Raw genomic sequence first — 14,768 nt, 5'->3', positions numbered from 1 at the left:
AAAGTAATATATTATAAATGAATCAGAGCTTGTTCACATAATTACTGTGCGTGTAAATAAGGATGGTATTTGAGTTGGGTTAGCATTTATTTTCTTTCCATCCTGTCAGCCCTGTTCTATTTTTATTTGTCTAATTGGCTTTGCTAATTTTACCTCTTTTCACACCATAGCAAGCAAAATATTGAAAACTGTTTAACTGTGGAAATTTAAACCTGAAGGAACCAACATGATGTGGTGATTTAAGTGTCAGACTAGGATTGCACAAGAGGAGGAAAGTTATTGAGTGACCTTGGAGAAGTTGCATTCTCTCAGCCGTAGAGGAAAACCATAGCAAACGTCTTTTAAATAAATTTTGCCAAGAAAACCAATGATAGGGTCCCCATATGTCAGAGCAAACTTGGCAACACAACAAGATGAAAACCAAAATCCAATTGTGTAACCAAATAATACATCATATTGGCTGACAGGTCACAGAATGACAATTATAAATTATGAGTATTGTGGATATTATAATAATGGTTTATCGTTACAATTATCATATGCCAGATTCCTTGTATCTGCTTATGGTTCTGTAATTTCTCTGCAACAAGAATAGAAATACAGTGGAGGGGGGTATTTAATCAGATACCAATTGTACAAGTTCTCCCACTTAAAAAGATGAAAGAGGCCTGTAATTGACATCATAGGTAGACTTCAACTATGAGAAACAACATGGGAAAACACATCCAGAAAATCACATTGTCTGATTTTTCACGAATTTATTTGCAGATTATGGTGGAAAATAAGTATTTGGTCACCAACAAACAAGCAAGCTTTCTGGGTCTCACAGACCTGTAACTTCTTCTTTAAGAGGCTCCTCTGTCCTCCACTCATTACATGTAGTAATGGCACCTATTTGAACTTGTTATCAGTATAAAAGACACCTGTCCACAACCTCAAGCAATCACACTCCAAACTCTACTATGGTGAAGACCAAAGAGCTGTTGAAGGACACCAGAAACAAAATTGTAGCCCTGTACCAGACTGGAAATACTGAATCTGCAATAGGCAAGCAGCTTGGTGTGGAGAAATCAGCTGTGGGAACAATGATTAGAAAATGGAAAATACAAGACCACTGATAATCTCCTTTGATCTGGGGCTCCACACAAGATCTCACCCCGTGGGGTCAAAATGATCACAAGAAAGGTGAGCAAAAATCCCAGAACCACACGGGGGGACTTGGTGAATGACCTGCAGAGAGCCGGGACCAACGTAACAAAAGCTACCATCAGTAACACACTACGCCACCAGGGTCTCAGATCCTGCCGTGCCAGATGTGTCCCCCTGCTTAAGCCAGAACATGTCCAGGCCCAACTGAAATTTGCTAGAGAGCATTTGGATGATCCAGAAGAGTATTGGGAGAATGTCATATGGTCAGATGAAACCAAAGTAGATCTGTTTGGCAGAAACACAACTCGTCGTGTTTGGAGGAGAAAGAATGCAGAGTTGCATCCAAAGAACACCATACCTACTGTGAAGCATGGGGGTGGCAACATCATGCTTTGGGACTGTTACTCTGCAAAGGGACCAGGGCGACTGATCCGTATACATGAAAGAATGAATGTGGCCATGTATTGTGAGATTTTGAGTGCAAACCTCCTTCCCGCAGCAAGGGCACTGAAGATGAAATGTGGCTGAGTCTTTCAGCATGACAATGATCCCAAGCACACCGCCAGGGCAACGAAGGAAGGAGTGGCTTTGTAAGAAGCATTTCAAGGTCCTGGAGTGGCCTAGCCAGTCTCCAGATCTCAACCCTATAGAAAACCTTTGAAGGGAGTTGAAAGTCCGTGTTGCCCAGCGACAGCTCCAAGACATCACTGCCCTTGAGGAGATCTGCATGGAGGAATGGGCCAACATACCAGCAACAGTGTGTGCCAACCTTGTGAGGACTTACAGAAAACATTTGACCTCTGTCATTGCCAATAAAGGATGTATAACAAAGTATTGAGATGAACTTTTGTTATGGACCAAATACTTATTTTACACCATAATCTGCAAATAAATGCGTGAAAAATCAGACTGTGATTTTCTGGATGTGTTTTCTCATGTTGTCTCTCATAGTTGAGGTCTACCTATGATGTCAATTACAGGCCTCTTTCATCTTTTTAAGTGGGAGAACTTGTACAATTGGTATTTGATTAAATACTTTTTCCCCAATGTATATATGTCACATGTAACTGAACTGCAACTCCAGTTAGTCCCAGCTACCAAAGTGAAGGATGTGACATAATGGTTGTGGAACATGTGAAGGATTGGGTGCAGGCACTGTCCAACAGTGTAAGGATAAAGAATAAGAAAGCATCCATAAAACAAGATTTACACAATGAAATCATGGCAGTCTTTCCTGTGATGAAAATTCTGTCAAGAATGTACATTTTGTATTTTGTCTTGGGACAGGTTTGTACATGCCTTCAAAATGTTGAAATGAACATTTCAAGCCCCCCCCCCCCCCCCCAAAAAAAATCAGGTTATGGATACATCACAGAATAAATCTGTTATGTCAATGTGCAAAGAAATATGTTGTTACTAGAAACCTGGTGCAATGCTATACTTGGTGTCATTCTGACTAGAAAATAATCTTTCACTTTTAGGAGTGTCACTTATGGAGAGTACACAGCCTGGAGTAACATATTGCAAGTAATGTTGTTATCGTTGTTGTCGTTGTACCTTCAAGTTCATAAATTGTGTCATTTTTTTTCTTCGGAAAGAAGTACTCAGAGGTGGTTTTGCCAATATCTTCCTTTGAAATAAAACCTACAGTACCTGGTATTTGTTGATAGTTTCTCTTCCAAATACTAATTAGGGCCGACCCTGCTTAGTTTCCAAGATCAGATGGAATCTGGTGCTTTTCTTTGGAAACAGCTGTGAAGATGTTACATTACTAAGATAACATAATGGATTGCAATATTACCTTTTTGAAGATCCTTTTTCTTGTTTCTGGGGCTGTAGTGAGTTTCATATGAGGGCAATGTGATGAAACAATTTGAGTGATCTAGAGATCAGACTTTGAATTCCTGTTCAACCATGGAACCCATTGAGTGACCTTGAACAAGTTATGCTCGCGCAGCCTAGGATGAAGGCCATGGCAAATCAGCTCTGAAAACACTGTGATTACTTGAAGGCACTCAACAACAACATGTTCCATAATACATTCCTTTTAAAAGTAACTTTAGCTTTGGCATGGAACTCATGATCCTAAAAGAACAGGTTGAGCTGCTGTGGGACACTGATGAAAATAAGGAGGAACTGGTGCTTCTATGATATGGACACAAACAGCTTTGCTGTCCAATGTCCACTTCCAGTTTAGCAATCCATCACCCATCAGGGACCTTACGGATAGCACAGTACAGTAAATATATAAATATGATGGAGAACTAAATTGATTTAGTGGTACAAATTAAACATTGGATGCAGTTTTTCCGCACAGGATCCAGTCTTTGTTCTTGTAACATTTTCCCTTGTCCTTGTAGAGTATTTGATTCCTTTGTTTCTAGATTCTGTAAACATCATAGGTTGTGTTGACAATCCTACTATCCATATTTTGGGAATGTACATATTTTAAAATTTCATTCCCTCAGGCTGTGAAGAGTTGTTGAAAACTGAAGTTTTGAAAACTATTTGCAGTCCAAGGCTTATTCTGTACAAAAATATGCATGTAACTCAAAAAAAAAAAGCACTGTCTGCTCAGGAAAATACATTTCTATGCAGAAAAAAAATTTCTGAGAGAAAAAAAATCTACACAGAAATGTTATACAGATACATATGCAGTCTGCAGTTTTGTTTTGTCCTTGGGATGTTAGAAAAGTACTATCATGGGAGCATGCATTTCCAAATTTTCCACTGCACCACTAGTTAGTATGAAGCAGAAATTGAGTAAAAGTTCAGTCAGCAAGTCTCAAAAGAGACACTTTGATCCCCATCCTTTTCCGAAATCCCGCTGTGAAGGGCAAGAACAGAATTATATTCTAACCCTACCAACTGAAACATTACTCTTTAGTAAATAATTTTTGCCATTACACAATAACACTATTATCTGAAAGCATAGGCTATTTAATTTTCTGCAGTGCCTTGGTCTCTTCTTTATTTTCATTCCTCTACCGATTTCCTGCACAAAAAGGCCCATGGGAACTGGGCCATTTTCTCTTTCCTTCTTTCTGAGAACTCCGAAGTCTACAATCTAATCCTTTTTTCCTGGTGTATGGTAATTTGCTGTATAACCATCCAGTTCTTTCTCTCTCATCATTTGAGATGTGTTAGGGAACATGTCCCCAAGCAAATCATAATTGCTGAGGACATTTAACTTTGATTTAGTTGGAATTTATAAAGTGAGTGTTTTACTACTCCCTTTTAAAAATCTTAATAGTCTATTTCCAAGCAAGATGGATATTGTGCGTTGGTCCGAAACACAGGTGGGAATCACATATACTGTAACTCCAAATATTCTTGGTGTCTAGTTCCCAGCTGTCGTACTGACTGCCAGTGAAACAGCACAAGGGGGAGGGACTTGTGAAGAGGGCCCTAGACAGCACAGTGAGCAATTCTGAGTCTGAGATATAGCGACATCTGGAAGTTTGCATAGTTTCTGTCCCAGTTTTAGAATGAGTACTTTCTTTGTTCCTCATGTATCTCTTCACAAAGATCTTCAACTCGAATAGTTCAGATTTCACCAGTTTTGAGGAGATGTGAAGTCCATCTAAGTTAGTTACTGGAGACTACACATGGGAGGATATGAAAGGAAGGCAGCACATCTAAAGCAGTGGTTTTCAACCTGGGGTCCCCAGATGTTTTTGGCCTACAACTCCCAGAAATCCCAGCCAGTTTACCAGCTGTTAGGATTTCTGGGAGCTGAAGGCCAAAAACACCTGGGGACCCCAGGTTGAGAACCACTGATATAAAGGATGGTATGATCTTGGCCAAAATAGAGGTACCAGCCAACTTTAGCTACCATATTTCTCACTGGCGAGAATCCTTTTAGTGACATAAGAAGTGTGGCTCACATGTGTTTTTGGACAGTGCTCAAGAAATTATTCTGTAGTAGTTTGTGTACTGTCCCAAAACTTCCCCACACTGACAGCTATCAAAACCCAGGATGGGTTCAGAAAGGATGGAAAGTGGAGTCAATTCTGACAGTAAAGGTCCAGTTGATATGGTCTGGCCTGAGATGTAGGGTTAGGAAAATGAGGGTGTATTTTATTCATGAGCACACTCTGCTGCCCATTCCCCAAGACTGGACCAGCCATATTTTTATCATTGGGTTTACCTCCCAGCTCCATATCTTCCCTACCAAGAAGGCAATGACAGCACTAGCAGCCCCTGCCAGGATTTGAAAGCTGCTAAGTAAGGACATGAAACTGCATGGATCGAGAGTTTATATGTTCTGCCTCTGCATTGTGTTCAGATGACATGACTAATGGTTGTGCTGAACTAGGCAATGGGAGTTGTAGTTCAATACCATGATAAGATGGATGTTCTGTGGATTAGGGGTTCTTGGGTCTTGGAATTAGGGTAATCAGCTTTTTCTTGATAAGATTACATTTCTTCTGAAGATGTGTAGTTTGGGAATACTCCTAGATCTATCCCTTTCTGAGATCAAAAGTGATTCTCTGACTCTGGGTACTTGATTCCAGCCTTGGATGGTGTGCCAGATTTGACCTTTCCTGGACAGAGATAGCCTAGCCAGAAAGACTCAAGCCTTCTGCTGTAATGTACTCTATGTTTGGCTGCCCTTGAAAAAGACTTGGAAGTTGCAGCTAATGCAAAATGTAGCCATTTGACTGCCAACTGGAATATAATGTAAATAGCAAATTCTTAAAAGAATTGTGGCTGACCAACTGTGGAATGCCCTCATCTTGAATGCCCAGTTGTGGAGCTTGTTTCCAAAAGGTACCAAATCCATCTGAACAAATGTTACAGGGATCGGGGGAAAATCGTGCTGAGGATATGCATTCTTTTGCAACAAAATACAGTTTTCCAAGCCCTGTACCAAAGTGATTTGATACATTCTGATAGTTTTGATCTTTACATAATATTCTACTGATAGCCAATTCTGTGCTGTGAGCTTTAACTCATTTTTCAATTTTTTGGGGGATTGGGTACCTTTTGGAACAAACTCCATAATTCGCATCAACATTGATTTCATTTGGGCACCAAGTGAATGTGTTCAAGACCTTTGGTTCATCTTGAATATTTTTCTCTCATAACTTGTTACTATGTTTAATATGTTTTAGCATATTTTAATTATAATTATTGTGTTAAATTGTTTAATGTGTTCATTTTAATTAAATTTATACTCACCCTCAAATATAGGGCAGGTTTGAAAAGGTGCCAGGTGGAGAAGACCAACAAAAATTGCAGTTGTTCATTCAGTAGCATAGGTTAGATCAAGGTGTTGTCAAAGGCTTTCATAACCGGGATCACAGGGTTGTTGTATGTTTTCATGTTCCAGAAGTATTCTCTCCTGACGTTTCGCCCACATCTATGGCAGGCATCCTAAGAGGTTGTAAGTTATAACATACATACAACCGGAAAACAAACAACAACCCAGTTACATCAAGATTTGGCCTTTTTGAAATGGAGGCAATCTCTTTCCTGGTGCAGGGAACCATTATTATGGTGATATTAAGGGACAGATTGGCAATTTCAACCAATCCCTGCTGCTCTTAAAACCCCTTTTGATTCACTTCTTGATACTTAGAGTCAATCTTAAAAGCATATGGAGATTTAGTGACAAGGACAGTTCCCTCCTAGTCATTTTGCAGGATCATTTTGTAATGAGAGTTCTGTTCTATGGATCCAGTCTAAACGTTGTTGGTTTTTTAGGATATCATATCTCTGTAATACTCCAGTCATCAAAAGTTCCTGCAAGAAAAAGAAAAAGCAAAGGAATAATAGGGCAGATATTTTGTGGCAATTTGTTTGCATGTAACATTCAAATGTATTATGTTGATTCCTTAGAACAAATATAAAAGCCACAAATAATATTAATGAAAGCGTGTTGCCTTAACTGTAGTTATTCTATTTAAAAACTTTGTCTGCTAAAAGCATGCATTTTTCATGTACTGTACTTGCAAAGGTTGTCTTTGAGCTGAATGACTACTGCCAGTTCTAGAATTTGCCCATATATTTGTCCACATTAAGTGCTGAAAGTGTGCACATGACATCCTAAAATTTATACAGTTGTGTGATAATAGAAATAAATATTCTCCAAGGTTCGTTCGTTCTTTCTTTCTTTCTTTCTTTCTTTCTTTCTTTCTTTCTTTCTTTCTTTCTTGTCGATGCACTCAAAATAGAAAGGGGCCTTCATTTGCAACTTCTTCAGATGTAGCATCTGAAACTGTAAGGAAACTCCAACCGTATCATTATCAGCTCCATGTTGTCTATTCTTGTTGTCCATATTTGCTTTCTACATGCTGCACATCTAGATTATATAGAGTGGTCTAAAGGGAAACTGAAGGAAAGAAAGTCCAGAATGAACTGCATCAGAACAGATCTTGATCTAAATTAGTTTGTCATTTCACTTAGAATAAACCAATTAAATCAATAAGATTTACACAAGTATTATTACCAATCCACCTTTGAGACAATGGATCTACTCTAGTTGAGACTATGGAAATTTAGGCCCTTGGTTTGATTTTTAATATTTTTTAGCTGTATATTCTATGTTTTGGGTTCAGAACACTGTACTTGTTTTCTGATAATGTAATGTGACTCGCTTCATCTGATGTGCCACTGGAATCACTGCGGATTGTGGCAATTTTAGTAATACACATCCAGGGGAATGGGAACCTGTCACCCCACGGCCCACACCATTCTGGCTTCCACCCCTACCTTATCACATGGGGGGAAGTGTCTGCCAGCTGGCTTGCCCTGTTGAGGGCAATGCAACCATGGAAAGCAACTCTAGTTCTGTAGCAGTTTTACCGCAGAGCCGCCCCAGAAGTACTTCTCCGGCATGTGATGGGAGCCAGCGGGCTCTGTGGCAAAGTTGCTGCAGAACCAGAGTTGCTGCCAAAATTTGCCCCATGTAAAGAGGTCTCTATTTATTTATTTCATACATTTGTATCCTGTCCTTCTCACCCCCGGGGGAGGGGGGACTCAGGGCAGCTTCACAACCGGCAGTCATTAAATACCAAAAACAAACATTTATAAAAACAATACAATTAAAAACAGATAATTAAAACAACAATTGTAAAAACATCATTTAAAAATTGTACAAGTCTAAATCAATTGCACAAGTCTAAATCTCTAGAGAAGTATCTTCTTTAAATATTCATTAGGTCCTCCAATGCAACTCTGTGTTAACATGGGAAGTATACTATAGAATTGCGTAGAAGACCTAACAAATCCCTACAGGAACCAATTTTCTCCCGGGCGTGGGTCAGTGAAACCATAGATATGGGTTCCACAGTTACAGGGGTCTTTGTAAATGTGGTTTAAACTTGGTCTTAATAGAAGCAAGTATCTCTCTATACTATGTATAGAATTACGAATCTCTTGCTCCCACAAGAATGTGAATTGTGTGGAAGCAGGAGATGATTAGCTAAATTTCAATTAAAGTGCAAATGGAAAGTGTATTTTTTTAAACTCCCCAACTGTCCCTTCACATTTCCATTTTGGAATTTTGCCTCAAAACATCACACACACACTTGTTTCTCCTTAATATAAGGCATAATCCTAGCTGAAAAAAATGAGTTTAGTTATCTCATTTATGTCAATGATATTTAGGATGATTTACTATTAGGTGTGTTTAGCTAAGTAACTTTGGTGGGGAAAAGCTATTATGGACACTTGTGAGCAAATTCTAAGTAATCTATATCACCCATTGACTTTAGGGCCCAGCAAATCATTTCAGACATCATTTTAGTATAAGAGAAATTATTGAGGAGAACTGCAGTAATTGGAAATAAATGAAGCTTTCCAGAAATGAATGTCAAAAAGGCAATAGAACTAATATTGGGCTAAAAAATAAATTGATGTTAAGAGCTGGGTGAAATAACAGGCCTGGAAAAATATTGGGCTTACTAAATTTTCACGTCAGATATATGGGCATTTTTTCCAAATTTGAGCATCTGAAAAATAGAGTTAAATGATTATTAAGTATGTCCTTGTTTTCAGAAGTCATATAAGATCTTCTGAATGAGATTTAGTGGGATGTCAAGTGACTAGGGGCTGTTTGTTATTGTGTGCCTTCAAGCCATTTTTGGACATTTCTGGAATTTGAGGACATGATTTGTTCAGAGTGTGTATAGTTTGATTCTGAGGCTAGCAGAATATGACTAGATTTCCATGTTTGAGCAGAGATTCAAACCCTGGTTTTCAGGGTAATAGTCCAACACTCAAACCACTACACCACATTGGTTCTTTGAAATAAGGTTTAATTCAGTTGTTAGGTTGTTATGTGCCTTCAAGTCATTTCTGATTATGGAGACCCTGTCATGGAGTTTTCTAGAGCTGACAGTGTGTAACTTGTCCATGGTCACTTAGTGGGTTTCCATACTGAATGGGGCAATGAACCCTGGTCTCCAGAATAATAATAATAATAATAATAATAATAATAATAATAATAATAATAATAATTTATTTATTTATTTTTCTATCCCGCCACCATCTCCCCGAAGGGACTCGGGGCGGCTAACATGGGGTCAAGCCCAAAACAGAACAAAATATAAGAAATTAAAAACAATATAAATAGCTAAACACAATATCAACATAACAATCAAATAAAATGAACAAATTCAAAACACAAAAATACAATACAAATCATAGTGACCAGATAAGAAGTAAGGTAATAAAAACAGACATCACAATCAATAGATAAAATAGATAAAATGGGGACAGTCATTAATAAAGTGCATGGACAAGTATCGAAGCGTTGCCTGCTATAGTTTGAGGAAGGATGGGCAGGAAGGCGAATAAGGCGCCAGGAAGCAGTATGTCAATGAGAGGGGTCTATCATATTGTTGGCTGTTCGAATGTACATTTAAAAAATCACGTTTTTAGCTGTTTAATAAAGGCAGACAATCCAGTTCTCAAATCATTATATCAGTACCTTGAAGAGTAAGAAAAAACTAAATACATTAGAGTCTCACATATCCAAGCAAAACGGGCCAGCAGAAGCTTGGATAAGCAAATATCTTGGATAATAAGGAGAGATTAAGGAAAAGCCTATTAAACATCAAATCAGGTTATGATTTTACAAATTAAGCACCAAAACATCATGCTATACAACAAATTTGACAGAAAAAGTAGTTCACTACGCAGTAATGTTATGTTGTAATTACTGTATTTACTAATTTAGCACCAAAATATCATGATATATTGAAAACATTGACTACAAAAATGGCTTGGATAATCCAGAAGCTTGGATAAGCGAGCCTTGGATAAGTGAGACTCTACTGTATATACAGGGACCATTCCAAAAGAACCACTAACCAGGATTCTTGCTGGAAATGAGACAGGATGTTTTCCCATGCTGCTTTATCACTCTTGTTGCAAGCTTAACTTGTTCAGAAAGAGATGGTAAATCTAAATGATTTTTTTTAAAAAAAAATCCTAATTATACAAGCTGTTCCATAATATACCAAGGTGCCTGTAAAACTTGTGAAAATGTTGTGAAAATACTTAAGAACAATTTTAATGGTGGGTTGTTGTATGTCTTTCGGGCTGTGTGGCCATGTTCCAGAAGTATTCTCTCCTGATGTTTCGCCCACATCTATGGCAGTCATCCTCAGAGGTTGTGAGGTGTGGAATTTTAATGGTGGTTCTGTTCCCCATGATTAAAGGGATACTTTTAACATTCAGCAGGCTTTGGGCTCATTTACATTAACCCAGACATTCAAAATGGACCAGAAATTGCTCCTGGAGGTCCACACAATGTCTGGAGACTTCTGGTCTTCCTGGTTCTCCCTAGTTTATCTTGCATTAAGGAAAGTTGGGGAATGCTCCAGAGTAACCCTGCCCTTTAGACAGAGTATGACAAGCTCCAATGCGTGCTGGTCTGTTGTCCACATGGTCTAATGCTGCCATCTCCTTTTCCCTATACTTTTGAGTGCAAGGAGAAGGGAATGGATAATGCCCATGCTGGTAGATTACATAGTAATAGATTACAGAGCTCTGGGAATGCCCTTGGCCATCACCGGGCATCTTTGATGACCCTAGCAAAGGTATTTGTGTGACCAGGGAGAATAAGGAGACTCTGCGGCTGGCCAGCAGTTGTGATGGTGACAGAAAAGGTAAAGTGACGGTTGAATGGGACTGAAACAATTTCAGACTAGCCTGATCATGTAAGATGTTTCTCTGCTGCAACTGGAGGATGCCCATGGAGCGTATTTTCCCCTCCAAGGGCAATATTGCTATTCTGGACTGGCTGTGGGTTAAGCAGCCATTACAGATAACCCCTAGAAGTATTTTTGACCCATCTTTGGTCTTTCAAGTTATTTGTGCATTCTTTTAATTACCTTAAAACTTAATGCAAACACAACTTCTGGCACCTTCATGATTACCTCATGAACTGACTACTGTAAATTCGTTTCTCTACAGATCACTAATTGACTTGTGTAGCCCCTCTGTAGAGATGTATAGCTGGAAACATGGCATAGTAATGGTCAAGCATTATATACCATTCACTTATTATTTGTAGTCCTACTTTTATTCACTATATATATTACATGCATATCTAAGATAGAGCCTTCTGCTGTATTCAATGGTTTGCTTTAGACTGAAACTCTCTGCATCCTTATCTGATAGTATGTCCCATAGATCTGAATTGAGCCTACTTCTGTGAAGACATCATTCTTATGTAATCCACACACCCTGACTCTAAATATTAATAAGTAAAGTAAAATGTGATTTTTAACTTTTGAGTTTATCTAAAACAAATTAGCATATTTGCATTCAAATGTAAAGATGATGCCTGTGGTACTAATTAGCAGCTGCACTTTATTTGCAATGTGTAAAATGTTTTGCCATTTTTATCTGTTGATCAGCATGGGGACCTTGTAATGCAAATAATCGAGTAATGGCATTAATGCTTGATAATGAGGGGAGATGAAGAAATTAATATTTTTTTTATCATTTGAGACCTGAGGATTATACTTGCCCAAGGCTATGAATTGATAGAGATTAAAGCAAACATTTGTTAGGTCCAGATATAACATTAATCATTCTGTGGAGGTTGGGCCAGCAATAACAACTCTCCCTTAATTAACACAAATGAGAAGAATATGACCTTGTATTAATAGTTGTAAATTTAGTCTCTTTTCATACAACCTGGGACTAGCAATGCAGTAGAATAGTGTAGGTACAGCAAGATAGCATATGGTCTTCATCTTGAACTATGAGTTGTGTCTAATACATATGCTGGGCTGGGATTTAAAGGATCCAAAGCAACATCTCTATTGATCACTGGATTACTTTGGACAAGTTTCAACCTAACCTACCTCACAGGGCTCTTATGAGGATAAGGTGGAGAAGAAAAGGGTTTAAATGCTGCCTTGAACATATCTGGAGGAAGGACAAGGTGTAGATATGAATAATAAATAATAATTAGACTTTTCCAATATTATTCCTCACCCCAGCAGGAGGAAATCAAATGAACTAGACATTTATCATCTGTTGTTGCTGTTGCCCTCAAATTGCTTCTGACTGATGGGGATCCTATCATGGGGTATTGTTGACAAGATTTGTTCCAGTGAGGTTTCCTGTTGCATTCTTCTGAATCTAAGAGAGTGGTTGCCCATGGATTCATGTCAATCCAAGAGCCATCTGCTGCCAAACTATTGAGGAGCTTCCGAGGCAAAAGGAAATCATTGTAGCCAGTGGGCATAAATATGGTACTGGTCTCTGGCACATGGAGGGCAAGGATTGCCAGTCCCTCATATCAGATATCTTAGGAAGCACTGATCAAGAAGACATGTCAGGCACAATGTTATCTGTACTATAGCTCAGTTAGTAGTGGCATACATGGTCTCTTTCTGATCCAAGCACTATATAGATGAGTCCTAATACAAATATTTACCTCCCAGTAGTATCAGAACTATAGATGCTAGTTGATACCACATTTTAGACCAGGGGTCCCCAAACTAAGGCCCGGGGGCCGGATGCAGCCCTCCAAGGCCATTTACCGGGCCCCCGCCCCCAGTTTTAGACTTAGGCTCGCCCAAAGTCTGAAATGACTTGAAGGCACAACAACAACAATCCTACTTGATGATCTCATTGGTCAGAAGCAGGCCCACACTTCCCACTGAAATCCTGATAAGTTTACAGTATGTTGGTTAAAATTATTTTTAAATATTGTATTGTTTTTTTCATTTAAATTGTAAATGAAATATTGTAAATGAATGATATGGTAATAATATTATATATTGTGTATACATATAATATTGATAATAAATATTATAATATAGTACAATACAATATTTATTTATTTATTTATTACAGTATTTCTACCCCCGCCCTTCTCACCCAATAGGGGACTCAGGGTGGCTAATAACAATAATAATAATAAAAATAATACAATATAATAATATTATATAATATAATAATATTAATTATATACTATATATTAAATGTAATATTACTAATAATATTACGGTATAATGGTATAGTACAATATAGTGATATATAATGCTAATATTGTGCTATGCTAATAATATAATATATTGTATGTACTTGTAAGCCGCTCTGAGTCCCCTTCGGGGTGAGAGAGGATGGGGTATAAATATAGCAAATAAATAAATAAGTAAATGATTGTTGTTGGGGGTTTTTTGCACTACAAATAAGACATGTGCATAGGAATTTTTTTTTCCAAATGATAATTCAGCCCCTCAGCCATCTGAGGGACCATAAATTGGCCCTCCACTTAAAAAGTTTGAGGACCCCTGTTTTAGACTGATTGCTAGAGCTGTAGGGTTTGTGGTTCAGTTAGAGTCCAAAGAAATTAATTTATTTGGAATGCCTATAGTGTTAACCTTTCCATGCCACATTATACAGCGTGCCCTTAGTATCTGCTGAGGTTTGGTTCCACCTGATACCAAAAGCTTATTAAATGCAACAGGGTAGTAAAATGATGTCCTTTATATAAAATGGTAAGCTGAAGTATTTTGGCCACATCATGAGGAGACAGGAAAGCTTGGAAAAGATCACGATGCTGGGGAAAACGGAAGAAAAAGGGAAGAGAGGCCGACCAAGTACATGATGGATGGATGGTATCCTTGAAGTGAATGGCTTGACCTTGAAGGAATTGGGGGCGGTGACGGCCGACAGGGAGCTTTGGCGTGGACTGGTCCATGAGGTTGTGACGAGTCGGAGACAACTAAACAACTGGGCAGCAGCAGCAGCATATGAATTGGTAAAATCAGGCTTTTCTTTCTGGATTATTTAAAAAAATATTTTCAAGCTGTAGCTGAGTGAATCCAGGAGTGCAGAGAGAAAGCCTACAAAAAGACTATACTTTTTTTCAATCAAAAGTATTTCATGCTGGCATGCTGTTCTGTACACGATATACAGATATCCAGGATTGCTGTTTTGAACCTTTTCTATGTATTCAAGATGCCCAAGGTCAAAGCTTTCTTCACTATGGGATTGTTACAGATAGAAACGGCAAACAGGATGCTTAGTTTGCAGCTGTAAAAACAGTTCTTGGAGTCAGCCAGTGGCATGAGAAACTGATGAAAGAAAAAAGGTCACGGGAAGATTGCATCTTTTCAGTATATGAAGCATGTAAACAGTGT

General features: G+C 38.4%; 1 protein-coding gene and 1 long non-coding RNA gene across 8 annotated transcripts in view; one reads left to right on the top strand and one right to left on the bottom strand.

Moving 5' to 3' along the window:
* adamts9 (ADAM metallopeptidase with thrombospondin type 1 motif 9) overlaps positions 1 to 14,768 on the top strand; it is a 185,027-nt gene that overhangs the window by 117,513 nt on the left and 52,746 nt on the right. The gene's annotated exons all lie outside the window — the stretch shown is intronic.
* LOC103279511 (uncharacterized) overlaps positions 2,355 to 14,768 on the bottom strand; it is a 31,540-nt gene continuing 19,126 nt past the window's right edge. The window contains exon 4 of one of the 2 annotated variants that reach the window (XR_506840.3): positions 2,355 to 7,486. This is a non-coding gene — a long non-coding RNA (uncharacterized LOC103279511). The remainder of the gene's footprint in view (positions 7,487 to 14,768) is intronic. The other variant, XR_506841.3, reaches the window with a different exon arrangement.

This window comes from Anolis carolinensis, chromosome 2 (genome assembly GCF_035594765.1).
Source record: "Anolis carolinensis isolate JA03-04 chromosome 2, rAnoCar3.1.pri, whole genome shotgun sequence".
Taxonomy (NCBI): Eukaryota; Metazoa; Chordata; class Lepidosauria; order Squamata; family Dactyloidae; genus Anolis; species Anolis carolinensis.
Note: the sequence above shows the minus strand (reverse complement) of the source record. Positions and strands in the feature narration are given on the sequence as shown.